This window comes from Littorina saxatilis, unplaced genomic scaffold (genome assembly GCF_037325665.1).
Source record: "Littorina saxatilis isolate snail1 unplaced genomic scaffold, US_GU_Lsax_2.0 scaffold_505, whole genome shotgun sequence".
Lineage (NCBI taxonomy): Eukaryota > Metazoa > Mollusca > Gastropoda > Littorinimorpha > Littorinidae > Littorina > Littorina saxatilis.
The window spans coordinates 60,168-78,448 of record NW_027127140.1 but is presented as its reverse complement, the minus strand read 5'-3'; the positions used below and the strand labels follow the sequence as shown (position 1 = coordinate 78,448).

Here is an 18,281-nt window from a genome sequence, read left to right as displayed (position 1 = left end):
CTGTTTTGAGTTTGGTGTGGGGGATGTTGAGCTTGAGGGAGTCAGCAGATGATCTGAGTGCTCGTGAAGGGACATAGAGAGAGAGAGAGAGTCGGAGAGATAGGCAGGGGCGAGACTATGGAGGCATTTGTAGGTGAGAGTGTTGATTTTGTAGGTGATACGGGCAGGAACGGGCAACCAGTGGAGCTGATTTAGGAGGGGGGTGATGTGATCTCTCTTTTTCTTTCGTAAGACAAGACGGGCAGAGCTATTTTGAATGCGTTGGAGACGAGAGATAGAAGAAGAGGGAAGACCCGCCAGGAGAGAGTTACAATAGTCAAGACGTGAGAGAATGGTGGAAGTGACCAGTTTGGCGGTAGCATCTGTGGTGAGGTACTTGCGGATAGTGGCGATGCGGCGGAGTTGGAAGTAGCAGGTGCGAGAGACAGAAGAGATGTGTTGTTTCATGGAAAGGGTGTTGTCTAGAGTGACTCCGAGGTTTTTGACAGCAGAAGACAGAGGGACAGAAGAGTCAGAGAGTTGAAGAGAGTCGGAGGTGGCTTTGGAGAGTTTGGATGTAGTGCCTATTAGGATAGCTTCAGTTTTGTTGCTATTGAGCTGAAGTTTGTTTTCTGTCATCCAATTCTGCACGTCAGTGATAGTGTCAGAGATAGAGGAAAGAAGAGATTCAGACTGGTCAGGGGAAGAGCTGTTGTGAAGTTGAGAGTCGTCGGCAAAAGAGCTCTGTTTGTGATGGGGTCTGGCGGCTTTTGTCTGTCTGTATGTTCTGGCCTTTGAGAAGCCATAACAGTTAATATAGGGCTTAAAAATAAGCTCTAAAATTCTCAATCCCGTTTGAGAGGACTTCGCCATTAAAGGTGATTGTGGTGAACCGCCATGCTGTCTGTCTCTGTCTCGCGATTCACCCCGGCGAAGCCGGGTATTCCTCTAGTTATATATATATATGTTACAGGTCTGATGCCCTTTGATATTGATTTATATCAGGCTTGATCCGGGAGTGTTAATTTGTCTCGACAAACATTTTCGGATCTTGCCTGATATAAATCGGTATCAAACTGCTCCAAACTAATAACTTCTACATATAAGTGTGTTGCAATGTATGTCCTCTCAACTTCCAGCCAAGGTGTTTATCGAGTCTCTGGGAGTTGCAGTCAAGTTGATGGAGACACAGTGTTGGTTACAACTAGATATTATGGAATTGACAAAGTTTACCCATCTTTTGATCTAGATAGGGAGGTGCCAATTAGTCTTTGTGAGACTGTAGTGTTTGTATTTATGCTTGTTAGGCCATTGGAAAATCTGCATATGACATTACCTGCTTATCAATACAGTATAACCAATCTTTGCAGGTGAACTTGTCAGGTGTACCGTTCCACCGACCTGAGCTTCAGACTCCAAGCTAACTCAGACTCTACACTACAGTCCAACAACTACACCTCTAAAAGTCCCCACCCTTGGTGCAACATATGTTGCCGTATGCACATGTGTGTGGTAATAGGGAGTGCTCAAATAGTTCCAGAACATACCCGACCACACTCATACGCAGGGTACTGACAAAGGAACTTTTTTTCCAGTCTCCATCAGGGCTGTCACCTAATTTATGCAGACTGAGGAGTAACGGATGTTTCAGCAGCCACTGTACCACACATGCCATAAGGTAAATAAGATACTAGTATATTTACAAACTGTTCACTCTGTTGGTGTTTCTTGCAGCATTTATTCAGAAACTCGGCAAATTGTAGCAATTACATATGAAGATGTTGAACTTCTTATTGAAGAAATAGAATCAAAATTGCTTTATTCTGTAATTGATCATGTGATCAGAGAAACAGTTTGTTGAACAGCCTCTTAAACTGAAAAGCTACAAGTACAAGGTCAAAACATAAACAGGTGACTGGAGTCTCAGGCATTGAGTTTTTTAAATATGCACAGCAATGTTTACTGGTATTTATGACAATATGAAATTCAAAAAAAGTTATAACAGCTTTTTATTTTTGGAGTTGTTTTGAAGTGTTTTTATCTTCAGGTGTAATTGGGTTTGTGGGAGGGGGGTGGTTTTGGTGGTTCTGATGTTGATTATGTATGGGTGTTTTTGTCTTAAGGTTTCATTAGTTTATTTAGGGGGAGGGGGGGTGATTTAAAGTGTTCTTTTGGCTTCCAGAGAGGTGCTAAGCCTGTTAAGATGGAAATAAAATAGAATAATTCATGGTAAGGGTTATCACAAAACTGCAAAGATAATTTTGCATACCTTTATTTCCAGTTTGAGGTGTGTGTTTTTTTTAGCCAAAAACTAGTTTTCTGATTCGTTTTTGAAAGAAGCAAGACTTGTTGGGCATGTGATATTATTCACGTGAGAATATTATGAGATGTTACCTTATTTTGTTTACAAGATTAGCTCATTGAGTCTGACAGGAACATAATTGTAAAATGCTCATAATTTCTTGGCCAGTTTAGAAACAACAACCTTGAAATGAAGTTAACCCAGGTTAGACATGAGCATGTCTTAATTGGGACAATGCATTAACAGTAATTACAACGAGCGACTTACTTAGAAAAACTGAAGTCATTCATAGACAATAATTATGATTACAATCACAGAGTAAGGGGAAACCATGTTATTTGGTCTGGATCAGCAGCTGTAATGGTCTATTTGTCAAACCTGTCTGAATGTGCTTCTTTATTTCTGTATACCTAGTGTGAACGACGTTTAGGCATTTGCAGACTAATTATCGTATTGCTGTTGTTTATTTGTGAGTTATATTTTGGTGTGACCTAAATTGTTCGGAATTTGTTGTGTATGTTCTAATTTGTAATTTGTTTCTCCATAACCCCAGAGGAACAGACTTCATATTAAAACCTTGAGATCCTGAAAATACTCGCATACTAAATGTTGTTGTTGTTTGTTTTATTGGGGATAGGCAAGCTCTTGAATTGTGCAAGCCTTGAGAAACTTTCCAGTCTGATATGCTAGAAAAAAGCGTGATCCTAACATGTCAATAAGATGAATATTTGATTAAATATGTGCAGGAGCTACTTCGGCAGACCCATTAGGCCAGTCTCACAATGCAGGGAAGGTGAGTTCATTGAGTTATGTTTTCCCCACCTTTTCTGTGTTTGATGTCAGCCGTGATTACCCATGCCCAATGAGAACTTCAAAATATGTTGCTGACATGCAAAAACCCAACCATGAAATTTGATGTAGTTGTGTAGCCCATCTAGAGGATAGAACATCTAATGCCGTGATAGCATAGCAATTTTGTGTACCTGACTAAATCTCTGCATATCACAAGGAAGTCTTACTTTATGATCAGATGATTGAATACCCCCACCCCACCCCCCTACCCTCCCCCCGACTCAACAAAGAAGAGCAGGCCCTACACACTCACATAGCTACCAACTTCACAATGTCATTACAGAATCAAGCAATCAGGAGAATCAAAGGATTCAGCAGTGCTCGGCCATTCGGTTGGATAGCCATCACTAGACACAACAAAATCATTTATTGATATTTTCTTGGACGTTTCTGAAGCTAAGGCTTAGAAGCTTCACACACAAATATTCCTAAGAAAAATCCTTGTATTTGTGTTGTCATTATGTACTGCTTGCACTAAATGCATTTTCGTTATCTCCTCAGAATCGAGTCACCAAGAGAAAGACCCTTGACATGCAGAGTGCACAGTAAAACATATATATGGCGTGCAAGTCGGTCAACAGGTGCCCTTATCATCATAACAAGAGATGCAGATCATAGTTTCTTATGTTTTATGTTGGGTGCGACTTTCGTGTTCAAGCATATCAGCTTGTGCATAAGTCCCTAGATCTGCTTTAATTTTAATGTAGAATTTCATTATCAGATAATTTGAAACATTTTGTGTAATTAAAATTGTAAATACGTCTAAGTCAGTTTGCAGCATTTTTTCTTTATTGTTCTTCTATATACCCTTAAAACTAACACATAGTAAAAACAAATTGTTCAAGGGAGATCATTTGAAGTTTTTTTTTAAATCTGTAAAATTGCATAGTGACATCCTCCAAAAATAAAATGTCTTAAGAATAAAGGTATCTACACGGGTTGTCTACTTATTTTGTGATAGCATTGCTTTTAAATATAACTGTTTTTCTCAGAATATTTTCTTATAAATGTTATTCAAGGGAGGCAATACATTATTTTACAAAAATGTGTCCAATTGTGTTTTTTTTTTAAAACAAAAAAAGTTCTGGTAGTCCCAACAAGTGTGTTTGTCTTGTTATTTGAGAGCTTAAGCACTGAGTGCTTAGCACCCTGGTGTGAATAGCATTGTAAAGCTTGCCTCTTGCTATTTTGGAGCAGTAGGATAGAAACCAACCTACTCGACAATCTTCCCTCCTATTCTGTGCCTGCTACTTGGCAAGAGAACCACGAGATTTGTTTTTATTCAGATGTTGTCTTTTCTATACAATTTAACCTTTAAATCCTATGTGCAGCACAAAGCCTTTTTGTGTTGGTTTATTTGTTTTTGTTCATTTTTATATTTCGCATGTAGTGACCGTACTTGAGGCCACAGTCTTTCATGGCAGTATAATTGATCTGGAAATCTCTGCTAAGCAGTTCAATAACATTATGTGCCTACGAGCACTTGGCTTAACCATTTCTGCTACTCCACTCAAACTATGTCCAACTACGCACTCATACGCTCCCCCTAATATAATAATTGTTCATAAAATATTGTTTGTGGGTTAGCAAAATTTGCGTGAAATATTGAATTACGATTTGTTTGTTTTTTGGGAAAATTATGTAATCTTCAAAATAGATGAGTGTTTACTGAAGAGATCAACTAATCATAAAAGGTAATAAGGATGGTTTGTAAGATAAAATACAAACCATCAATAAAACTGCTGACGGCAGATTACCCCCCTTGACTTCTATGTCTGTTGGGTGAAACTACACCATAGACATTTCTCTTCTATAGTGGCTTAAGTTCTGGTGTATTAGCGAACAAGAAGTTTACGAGTTAGTTGCAGAATAGATGTTTGTCCCTTTCTGGTCAGTTATCAGAAGATAAAGACTGGAAATGTCAAATTATCGGCCATTCATTGCGACATAAAAACAAATGACATGTATGCAACATAATGGCTTGATAAAAGCATAAGAAACTTGATGCCTCACCTGTCTCGGTTGCTATTCTTCATCGTTCATAGCATAATAGCAATAACATTTGTTGTGTGGATTCGATTTATTTTTGTCTGAAATAAAATATTCATGAAGAGGGTTCTGATCGAGTGAATATATTTGTGGAAAGCTGAATAAAGCAATGCGTATGTGTCTTTGACTAGTGAAGTAGAGCTTAAGCTTTAAGTGATGGTTATTGTTGGTTTTATAACACACACACACACACACACACACACACACACACACACACACACACACACACACACACACACACACACACACACACACAAAACCCTGATGTTTGTCAAAACATGTTGCATGTTCCTGCTTCCCAAACAAATGCCTGCACACAAGTGTACACCCCAGCCCTACACATTTACCCAAAAGGTGTCTGAATATTGATAGTGGCAATAGTGGTACTGAACAGGAAACTCTACTTTCATGCATGTGGTCTAGGTCTCATTTCACACATGCAATTCAACCACCCTTACAAAATAAAAAGCCACACATCGTGTAAGCTAATTGACTAAAAAACACAGACACGTAAACAAACAAAACAAGAGGCGAAGCCATCAAGGCTCACGTAAGAAATCGACAAACAGTAACACAAACTCAATCACTCCGTCACACATACACACACACACACACACACACACACACACACACACACAGAGAGAGAGAGAAAGAGAAAGAGAATAGGTGAAACTGTGCAAGAAAGCGAGACACTAGATCTAGATCTGTCTGTCTGCATGTACACTAGTTTCGGCCCGCTCAAAATAATAATGACCGAGACTTTCAGTACTTCCTTCGCGTGACGTCTAACCCTCTTACGTCATAATGTGACGTCAATGTAATGTGACGTCTTCAAATGTTAGAGTTTCTACCACAGACATACACACGCACAAACACACACACGCACACACACACGCACGCACAGACAGACAAAGTTACGATCGCATAGGCTACACTTACGTGAGCCAAAAACGAACACTTTGATTTTTAACAAACTTAATAACAGATTTAGGTAATAAATGCCATGCAAAGAACATTTTTATTGATTTGGGTCGACGCTTAGATCTGGAAAAGCACCAGCTCACTCCATGGGGAAACATTTGCGATTTGAAAAGTGCTGTTTCATGAGTTCCAGATCTAGACAGGGGCGGACGAGGGGGGGGGGGGGGGGTGCACAGGGTGCATGTGCACCCCCCCTCCAGAAAAAAAATCAAGTCTTTAGTGATTTTAAATGGAAATTGTGAATTTGGAAAGCTGATTCTATGACCATTTCTAAGTTCAAATGGCACCAGATGGCACCATTTTGCTTCTTTGGGCCAAAATATTTTCCGGGGGGGGCATGCCCCCGGACCCCCCTAGCAAATTCGGGCGCTTTGCGCCCATCACATTCACTTTCGATTCAAAGTGCCCTCCCCCCCCCCCTTACAAAGCAACTGATCCGCCCCTGCTAGACAAGGTAGTAGCAATTTTATTTTTAGCTAGCAAAATCAAACTAGCCCTGCAATCACGTAAGCTTAAACGTCGAACCGCTTTTCCTGCCACCGTGGATGGCAGTTTGGCGGGGGGACGGCTGGTGCTGGCACACTCGGAGTGGACCTTGACTAAATGTCACCTACTATGATAGCTTTTCCGGATTGACGTACAAACAGCGTCAAGGCCGCTTGGATACATACTGACTACGATTCATATCCCCAGTTTATCATGTTGGTAACCACTGGCTATTTGTCCCACATTTGAACTATGCTGGAGTGAATGCCGGTCGAAATGCCTTTTGGTTGTCAAACCACGTTCTCTTTATCTTTTTACCAACCTTTTTTTCGCGCAAACTGTTTTGCGTTCCGGACCGGAACACACTTTGGAGATGATCATTGACTATTTCTGATTGGACAATGATGCTGACGCCCACATGACCCTAACTACAATGTCAAGGTCGGAAAGTCTAGGATTGAAACGAAAGAAGATTTAGAACAGACACTCGCCGTGCGCATTCCGACGACGCGGTTCAACAAACGCTTGCCGAGCGACGGGGTTGGTATTGGCTTCAACCGGATATACGGGGTGTAGTAGGAATAGCATAGCACACGGAATACGCAAGGTAGCAAAACAAAACAATCTGTTCACGGTAGATAATTGGTTTGACTTTCTTCTCGTATGTCAAAATTGCAAAGTTTTGCCTATTGTGATTTTTTGTCGATTTTTCATTCGGCTCTTCCGTTTTTGTCTAGTCGATTTTGAGGGTACCCTTACTTGAGCGGCGGTCACGTGATCCCTGTATAAGAACTATTTAATCCAAAAGGTGATCCTGAAGGTTAAGTGAACGGCCTTAAAGGGCAGCTGTCGGGTTGCCTGGTCTTAAAAATGCGCGGAGTCGCGTGCAAAAACGCGTTTAAGAGTTTTCCGAGTTGATTCAACTAAAGACTGTTGATTTGGTCCAGAAGAAGACACTTTCATCATTAGTTTGAAACCATTAAAATGCGTGAAACTTTCTGCTAGTTCTCACAATCCGCAAAAAAACGAAGCAGTTGGCAGGCCGAAACGACTCAAAATCCGCGACCGACAACTCTGTCAGCACAAGAAAGACGCCGCAGCGTTAGCCTTGCTGTGACGTCACTCGAGGAAGCCGATAAGGCCGCTGTGAAGTTTACAGTACAATGTAGACTACAGCTGGACATCTGTAATGCTGTACGCGTGCACGTGATTGATTATTGCACAAAGTAAAGTATTAGGATGGTAATATCTTCTCAAGACCCACGTTCACATTTTCTCTTCTTTGATCTGACCGACTGCAACCTTTACAAGTCATTTCTAACGTGGTTCACATGCTGTTGCTACTCCTCCAGTCCACCCGGTTAAACCATAAAGTTGCTCAACCACAGACCCTCGTGTCCCTTGTCAGCAGACACTGTACACTTATGAAGAAGGTCCGCTTGAGGTGTCACACCACTTACCGTGTACGTGTGAGGTACTGAATTCAAGACAAAAGCCAACTCTGTCGGTGGGAAAATCTAGGAAAGAGATGATGATAATACATCTTCAGTTACTCACTCAAGTAGATAGACGAGATAAGATAAAGGGAAGAGAGACGGAGACAAAGATGAAACAGTGGATCTAGTGTGGAAAATGGGGGAGGGGGGTTCGGCCGCAAAAAATCAAAGATGAATTTGTCAAACTGTGTTTGTGATGGTTATCGTGTGTGTGTATGTGTGTGTGTGTGTGTGTGTGTGTGTGTGTGTGTGTGTGTGTGATAACACGTATGTGTGTAGGTGGTTTTACCGACAAATGGGGACGATTGTCACTGGAGAGCAGTCAAATGGGGACGCTTCCGACAAACGGGGACGTCCCCATTTGTCGGCCCGTGCGACCCCATTTGACTGGATTTGAGCAGATTGAGCGACCCCATTTGACTGCTTCCTAGCATCCCTGTGGACAAACGGACTGGATTTTCACACAGATTCATACACATATTTTAGCTCTGCACTTTTTGGTCTGCTCAACTAAACCATGTGATTTTTATCATGTGACTTCAAATGACTTTACAGTAACTGCTTTCATCAGAATTCAGTTTCTATTCAAATGCAGTCAAACTAAAACATTTATTTGAATTAAAAAAAAAAAAAGTTATTGCATTTAATATATTTTATTCAGAATATTTTGAAAGAGTTCTGATTATTTGATCACGGTTTTTTTTGTATTAAAACAAAAACAAACACAGAAACATATACATTCCTGTAAAAAAAAAAATGATTACAATTATTTTGTTATGAGATTTATTTTAGGTTAATTCGAAGTGTTGTGTCTTTGTCATTTGTTGGTTTGTGCAGTGCAGTTGTTTTGTCAGTTATTCTTCTCTTCATTTGTTCTATCGTCTTTCTTCTTCTTTTTTATATTTAGTCAAGTTTTGACTAAATATTTTAACATCGAGGGGGAATCGAAACGAGGGTCGTGGTGTATGTGTGTCTGTCTGTCTGTCTGTCTGTCTGTGCGTGTGTGTGTGTGTGTGTGTAGAGCGATTCAGACTAAACTACTGGACCGATCTTTATGAAATTTGACATGAGAGTTCCTGGGTATGAAATCCCCGAACGTTTTTTTCATTTTTTTGATAAATGTCTTTGATGACGTCATATCCGGCTTTTCGTGAAAGTTGAGGCGGCACTGTCACGCCCTCATTTTTCAACCAAATTGGTTCAAATTTTGGTCAAGTAATCTTCGACGAAGCCCGGGGTTCGGTATTGCATTTCAGCTTGGTGGCTTAAAAATTAATTAATGACTTTGGTCATTAAAAATCTGAAAATTGTAAAAAAAAAATAAAAATGTATAAAACGATCCAAATTTACGTTTATCTTATTCTCCATCATTTTCTGATTCCAAAAACATATAAATATGTTATATTCGGATTAAAAACAAGCTCTGAAAATTAAATATATAAAAATTATTATCAAAATTAAATTGTCCAAATCAATTTAAGAACACTTTCATCTTATTCCTTGTCGGTTCCTGATTCCAAAAACATATAGATATGATATGTTTGGATTAAAAACACGCTCAGAAAGTTAAAACAAAGAGAGGTACAGAAAAGCGTGCTATCCTTCTTAGCGCAACTACTACCCCGCTCTTCTTGTCAATTTCACTGCCTTTGCCATGAGCGGTGGACTGACGATGCTACGAGTATACGGTCTTGCTGAAAAATGGCATTGCGTTCAGTTTCATTCTGTGAGTTCGACAGCTACTTGACTAAATATTGTATTTTCGCCTTACGCGACTTGTTGTGTTTTTGTGCCTGAAGAAGACAAGTAGGTCGAAACGTCGCTGTTATTCGTTCCGTGTTCGTCATTTTAACGTGAGTACATTGCTTTTTGGTCTCTTTATTGTTCCCTCTCACGTCCAGTCGCCATTGTTTAATACATGTTTTAATGTGTTTTGTATAATCCGGAAGCAGGAGTTTAAAACCTATGTATATATTAAGGGAAAAGTCTGGGTTGTGGCACTCGATCACTAGGTGGGGCACTGCCCTTCGCTCCCTGTTACCCGAGTTCCAATCCTCGTGGTAAGGCGTCCGCCCCGTGATCGGGAGGTCGTGGGTTCGAACCCCGGCCGGGTCATACCTAAGACTTTAAAATTGGCAATCTAGTGGCTGCTCCGCCTGGCGTCTGGCATTATGGGGTTAGTGCTAGGACTGGTTGGTCAGGTGTCAGAATAATGTGACTGGGTGAGACATGAAGCCTGTGCTGCGACTTCTGTCTTGTGTGTGGCGCACGTTATATGTCAAAAGCAGCACCGCCCTGATATGGCCCTTCGTGGTCGGCTGGGCGTTAAGCAAACAAACAAACAAACAAACCCGAGTGCCAACAACAATAGGATGAGCATCAGAAGCGAAGATAAAGAGGGAATTTTTTTCTCTGCGCGCGCGCCAGCAAGCAGGATGTCTCAGAACTGAAGCGGTAATAGTATGATCTAATTACAGGCGATGGGTTTATGGGTCACGTGATTATATATATATGAAGTCTTCTATCGCGCGCGTATCTCCAGACTCGGACTCAAGGCGCAGGAATCTATTTATGCCGTGTGAGATGGAATTTTTTACACAATACATCATGCATTCACATCGACCAGCAGATCGCAGCCATTTCGGCGCATATCCTACTTTTCACGGCCTATTATTCCAAGTCACACGGGTATTTTGGTGGACATTGTTTTATCTATGCCTATACAATTTTGCCAGGAAAGACCCTTTTGTCAATCGTGGGATCTTTAACGTGCACACCCCAATGTAGTGTACACGAAGGGACCTCGGTTTTTCGTCTCATCCGAAAGACTAGCACTTGAACCCACCACCTAGGTTAGGAAAGGGGGGAGAAAATTGCTAACGCCCTGACCCAGGGTCGAACTCGCAACCTCTCGCTTCCGAGCGCAAGTGCGTTACCACTCGGCCACCCAGTCCACGTGATGTGGGGGCGGAGCCAAACATTGGTTGATACTTACTGTGTTGACATTAGTTCATTGGCCCCGCCCCAACATCATATGACTTACTAATCCATGGGCTATCATTGGTTCATGTTTTTGGCGCTAAACTATCTGACAGGTAAAGAACTATTTTGATGTGACACGTTATTACTTGGTGCAAATACGCGCAGTGTTTAAAACCACTTGGCGGACAGAACTGTGCATTCTCACAATTCGACACTTACTACATCCATAATAACCACACCGTTGATCAATCGCTGAGAAATGGCACAAATGACAGTTGGGGAAAACATTCAGAAGTTGGAATGATCTTACTGAACGGCTGGCAGACTTTTCCAGAAAGAACGATTTGGTGTACGTGGTCAAATACAGTCGTGCTGTTCAACTTGCGAACAAGAATTCAAAACAGCCCTTTCCAGACGAACTGAAGTATGCATACGCAAAACTTGTGTGCAAGTACTCAGGAAAAGGACGACTCACAGGCCGAGGTGCGAAGAGGAGCAATGGGTAAGCGGATTAATATTTAGTTGCTATACTTCTTATGCGTTCTTGTCACAGATAGTAACTCGTATGAATGTTTAATTTTAATATTTTTTATTTATTTTTTTTAGGTTTACAATGTTTCAACATTCATTCCAGTATCGACTGACATTTTAACGAGTGCGGAAAGTCTGTCTGTCTGTCTGTCTGTCTGTCTGTCTGTCTGTCTGTCTGTCTGTCTCTCTGTCTCTGTCTCTGTCTCTCTCTCTCTCTCTCTCTCTCTCTCTCTCTCTCTCTCTCTCTCTGCGCGCACTTCTTCTTCTTCTTCTTTGTCGGACAGATTTTTCACACAAATGACCAGGAAACCAGATTACGTAAGCCGTGTCAGCTGTACCCTTTGTAAAAGTCAGCGTAGCTCGAGAACGGCATTGAAATATTTTCGGTGTTCTTTACCTTGCCCAAGAAGCAGAGCATAAGAGTATACGTCACACACTCGAGTCAAGGACGTCGTAAAATGGCCCTCGGTCAAGTTTTCACCGAGAACCATTTTATGATGTCCTTAACAATTATGTGTTAGTCGGCTTAGAATATGCGCGCAGGTTTCAAAGTTTTGATCCATTCGATTATCTCAACAGACATCCTTTGATTGTAAAGTTGAATGCGGGCACATGATGGTTGAAAATACTTAACTTGAAAGTTTCCCGCTGTGGTAGATTTTTATGGTGGTTGTCACACAGGCAGCGACGGCTTTACTGGTCGGACCCAGTTGTGCGTTACCTCGCTTTTGCCTTTAATGACTGACTGACTGGCTGACTTTGGGGATTAACGTCCTCTGAGGTAACTAGGATCTATTTGGGAACATTTACCGTGATACTGTAAGAGGAGCAAGAAAAGAAAAGAAAAATGATGATGATGATGATGATGATGATGATGATGATGATGATGATGATGATGATGATGATAGAAAGAGAGAAAGAAAGAGAATAGTGAGAGAGAGGGGAGAGAGAGAAAAAGAGAGAGGGGGAGAGAGAGGGAGAGAGGGAGAGAGAGAGAGGGGGAGAGAGAGAGAGAGAGGAGAGAGAGAGAGAGAGAGAGAGAGAGAGAGAGAGAGAGAGAGAGAGAGAGATATTTAGAACCGACTCCAGACGATGGGAAATGCTGTAAAGATACATTTGACGTAAGCGAGTGACGCAATTTCACTAGATTTTTTCGAACTTTGATCATTTAGATTCCAAGTGAGCGGGTCGGCATTGCACACTCAGAGGATGGGCGGTGCTTTGCTATTCCGTGAAGCACCCACCGACAAAACTAGCTTTTCTGTACTTTTTTTTTTTTTAGATAAAGAGAGTATTATCTCGCAGCATTTGAAGTGTCATTCTTTAGAATAAATCACGTTGGTATTGTTGATTTAAATTTGTACTTTGTCTTGTCAATGTTTTGCTTGATAAACAAAAAGGGTCCCTGCTTGAACGTTATAACATTTAGAGGGTCACCTAGAATCCGTCCTGATTGGTCAAAAAGCCATATGAGGCACTGAACTGGTACTAAAATAAAATAATGTGCTGACAAATTTAAGCTTCTTTTTTAATACAGTAACAGGATAGATTTCTCCCCCGAAAACTACAGAAAATTGGCCATTTTGACCTCCATAATGTAACATCTTACAAGTAAGTGTAGTTGGACCTGTCTTTAACGACAGTTTGAAACGAGTTGTTATCGCAATTAAAGAAAGCCGCCGTTGGCTACTCGGGTGGTGTCTTATCGCTTTCAAGAGTATGTCAAGAGGTGTGTATGGGGTGCGCTCAAGCGCAGAAGACAACGTGATTGCATTCGGCTAACTCAGAGCCGTCCCGCCCGCCTGGTACGTTTAGCAGTCGGTATAACGAGATGGTAGTGTATGAATTTTATTTATTGGTGATGTAGAGATAGTACAATGTCATTAAAAAAAATAAATTCAAAACAAACATGAGTTTAAAGGTTGTGAAAGACAGGTTGTGAACGTTAGTTTGACCGAAACTGGCAGCCGCAAACACATAATAACAAACAATCAATATTATGATAGATTCTGGATAAATAATGTATTATAATGTGCATCTTGTAGGTGATTGTGCTTTTAATAATTTTCAGATTTGTTTTCCCTGTTAATGCTGATGCCACAGTACTAGTTGATTTTTATAGGGAGAAAATGGTTTTGTTTTAAAATGTTCATTATGTACATTGCTTTGTAATTTTGTTAACACATTAATTTTGTGAAACGCCCAGAACCATGTCAGGATTTGCAATACATAACAAAACTTTATTATTGTTTTATCTTTTTATATTTAGTCAAGTTTTGACTAAATATTTTAACATCGAGGGGGAATCGAAACGAGGGTCGTGGTGTATGTGCGTGTGTGCATGTGTGTGTGTGTGTAGAGCGATTCAGACTAAACTACTGGACCGATCTTTATGAAATTTGACATGAGAGTTCCTGGGTATGAAATCCCCGAACGTTTTTTTCATTTTTTTGATAAATGTCTTTGATGACGTCATATCCGGCTTTTTGTGAAAGTTGAGGCGGCACTGTCACGCCCTCATTTTTCAACCAAATTGGTTGACATTTTGGTCAAGTAATCTTCGACGAAGCCCGGACTTCGGTATTGCATTTCAGCTTGGTGGCTTAAAAATTAATTAATGACTTTGGTCATTAAAAATCGGAAAATTGTAAAAAAAAAATAAAAATGTATAAAACGATCCAAATTAACGTTCATCTTATTCTCCATCATTTGCTGATTCCAAAAACATATAAATATGTTATATTCGGATTAAAAACAAGCTCTGAAAAATAAATATATAAAAATTATTATCAAAATTAAATTGTCCAAATCAAATTAAAAATACTTTCATCTTATTCCTTGTCGGTTCCTGATTCCAAAAACATATAGATATGATATGTTTGGATTAAAAACACGCTCAGAAAGTTAAAACAAAGAGAGGTACAGAAAAGCGTGCTATCTTTCTTAGCGCAACTACTACCCCGCTCTTCTTGTCAATTTCACTGCCTTTGCCATGAGCGGTGGAGTGACGATGCTACGAGTATACGGTCTTGCTGAAAAATGGCATTGCGTTTAGTTTCATTCTGTGAGTTCGACAGCTACTTGACTAAATATTGTATTTTCGCCTTACGCGACTTGTTTATGATTACTATTACCATTATCAGTATATAAGAGGGACCACGGTTATACCGAAACTGCAATTTAAACAAAATTAATGTTGAAGAAATCAAAAATACATCGAACACATTTCACGCTTTGATTTAACTTATGTTTCCAGCTCGTCACAGACACAGCCTAAGTGCGAAGGCCTGTCTTGAAGCAGAAACGCTTTTGGTGTTCTAGTCGCTTCACACTTTAAGTCAAGTGTCATTCAGTCCGTCTCTCACAATATCACACCTATCCGCGAAAATAGGCAATAGGCCATGATGGGCCATATGTCAGGGAACAGAAGTAGCTCGCTGACTGTCTGATTTTTTTCCCGAGATTTTATTACCTCTCTGGGCCATAAGATGTGGACTACCTTGGGATGGGACAATAAAGTAATGAGAGAGAAAAATCTAATATATTCCTTGACTTTGGGGTAGCGCGACTCTGTTGCAGCTAACTTTCATGTGGGAGAAATAGGCCCTGTCGGAGAACAGAAGTAGCTCGCTGAGTGTCTGATTTTTTCCGAGCTTTTATTACCTCTCTGGGCCATACGATGTGGACTACCTTGTGGTTTGTTTGTTGTTTGTTACCTGTAAGGATTACCCACATGACAAGCAAACAATACATAATTCGTTTGATCTTATCGAGGTTATCGTTCCGAATAAGTTGTTGTATATACTGTAAACATTCCACTTTTAAACACATTTTTAAAACACCTGTTGTGAACACTGAATGAATTACTCTTTTACAAAAATAACACATGAATAACACACACTAAATAATGTTTACCATTTGTGCTACTTTTACCAGTTGAATTAAACAAACTTCACCAACAAAGTATTGCGACAAATTACGCACCCGAATTAAGGCATTAATTCCCATGTCATTTTGTTCAATTTGTCTATGCTACTACCCGTAGTACATGTAGTATGTAGTCAAAATAGTCGGAAAGTTTCAAAGCAAACTAACAAGTCCTTGCTGACATACAGCGCTTTTTCGCATAATGCCCCTCGTAATTAACGCAAAAAACTCCCGTTTTTGACCGCACATACGATCGACACCTGCATCAGAAGGAATAGCATAGAACACAAAATATGCGAGCGTGTGAATCCGTGATTTGTAAAAATGTAAAACAATCGCCCCGCGATTTACAAATCACGTAAATGCGCCGGATATTTTCTTGTCATCTCCAAAGTCAAGGGATCTATTAAATGTTTTCAATAAGGAATCAGAAAGGCCATATACATTCCGCTCCGCGCATATCTATTAAAATCCTTCGGCAACAAATTATTGCGACAAATTACGCACCCAAATTAAGGCATTAATTCCTATGTCATTTCGTTCAATTTGTCTATGTACTACCCGTAGTAGCTTACATGTAGTATGTAGGCAAAATATTCGGAAAGTTTCAAAGCAAACTAACAAGTCCTTGCTGACATACAGCGCTTTTTGGCATAATGCCCTTAGTAATTGACGCAAAAACTCCTGTTTTTGATCGTAAATGCGATCGACACCTGCATCAGAAGGAATCCCGTCGCGATATAACCTTCGTGGTTGAAAACGACGTTAAACACCAAATAAAGAAAGAATCAGAAGGAATAGCATAGAAGACGTAATATGCGAGCGTGTTAACCCGTGATTCGTAAAAATGTAAAACAATCGCCCCGCGGTTTACAAATCACGTAAATACGCCCGATATTTTCTTGTCATCTCCAAATTAAGTCAAGGGATCTATTAAATGTTTTGATTCTTATTTCATTACTTTTTTTGTCCCATCGCTGGGATATTCGGGTCAATTCCCCCCAATGGAAGGCTAGCAGGAACAAAGTCGCGCTTCCTCCAAATCAGGGGATCTATCAGATGTTTTTATATTTAGTCAAGTTTTGACTAAATATTTTAACATCGAGGGGGAATCGAAACGAGGGTCGTGGTGTATGTGCGTGCGTGCGTGTGTGTGTGTGTGTGTGTGTGTGTAGAGCGATTCAGACTAAACTACTGGACCGATCTTTATGAAATTTGACATGAGAGTTCCTGGGTATGAAATCCCCGAACGTTTTTTTTTCATTTTTTTGATAAATGTCTTTGATGACGTCATATCCGGCTTTTCGTGAAAGTTGAGGCGGCACTGTCACGCCCTCATTTTTCAACCAAATTGGTTCAAATTTTGGTCAAGTAATCTTCGACGAAGCCCGGGGTTCGGTATTGCATTTCAGCTTGGTGGCTTAAAAATTAATTAATGACTTTGGTCATTAAAAATCGGAAAATTGTAAAAAAAAATAAAAATTTATAAAATGATCCAAATTTACGTTTATCTTATTCTCCATCATTTGCTGATTCCAAAAACATATAAATATGTTATATTCGGATTAAAAACAAGCTCTGAAAATTAAATATATAAAAATTATTATCAAAATTAAATTGTCCAAATCAATTTAAAAACACTTTCATCTTATTCCTTGTCGGTTCCTGATTCCAAAAACATATAGATATGATATGTTTGGATTAAAAACACGCTCAGAAAGTTAAAACAAAGAGAGGTACAGAAAAGCGTGCTATCCTTCTTAGCGCAACTACTACCCCGCTCTTCTTGTCAATTTCACTGCCTTTGCCATGAGCGGTGGACTGACGATGCTACGAGTGTACGGTCTTGCTGAAAATTGCATTGCGTTCAGTTTCATTCTGTGAGTTCGACAGCTACTTGACTAAATATTGTATATTCGCCTTACGCGACTTGTTTCTTCTTTACTTCATTGTCCAATCACTGGGAAATTCGGGGCGTTTCCTCCCTGTGGAAAGCTAGCAGCAACAGAGACACGCTACCTCAAAGTCAAGGGATATATTAGATTGTTGTTTTTCATTACTTTATTGTCTATTCGCTGGGAAATTCGGGTCGCTTCCTCCCAGTGAAAAGCTATCAGCAACCGAGTCGCACTTCCCCAAAGTCAAGGGATATATTAGATTTTTTTTCTCTCATTACTTTATTGTCCCATCGCTGGGAAATTCGGGCGCTTCCTCGCAGAGAAAAGCTAGCAGCAACAAAGTCGCGATACCCCGAAGTCAAGGGATCTATAAGATGTTTTTGTCATTAATGTATTTTCCCGTCGCTGGGAAATTCGGGTCGCATTCTCCCAGAAGAAAGCTAGTAGCAACAGAGTTGCGCTACCCCAAAGTCAAGGGATCAATTAGATTTATTTAATTCTTTTCATTATTTTATTGTCCCATCGCTCAAAAATTCGGATTTGTTTTCTTTATGCTAAAAATCGTAATATTTTATCTATCGAGTCCAAACCACCCCCACCACCCAGCGTGGACGGCTTCACTGTGTCACAATGTGGATGCAAAGAAAGACAAAAATATCTACTGAAAGAGCACACGCCGACGACGAGCAATATCTAGTAAAACTGCAGACGGGTCACCTGCAGACTCAGCCGTGTGTGTATGTGTGTGTGTGTGTAATCCAGCAGCGTGCTTACAACAACAACAACAACAACAACAAA

General features: G+C 40.2%; 1 long non-coding RNA gene across 1 annotated transcript; it reads left to right on the top strand.

Annotated features, from left to right (window-relative positions):
- Positions 1-1,078: 1,078 nt before the first annotated feature.
- Positions 1,079-5,254, top strand: LOC138955600 (uncharacterized). Its single transcript, XR_011452302.1, has 3 exons — positions 1,079-1,657; positions 3,028-3,074; positions 3,635-5,254. It is a non-coding gene; the product is annotated as an uncharacterized lncRNA (long non-coding RNA).
- The last annotated feature ends 13,027 nt before the right edge of the window (positions 5,255-18,281 follow it).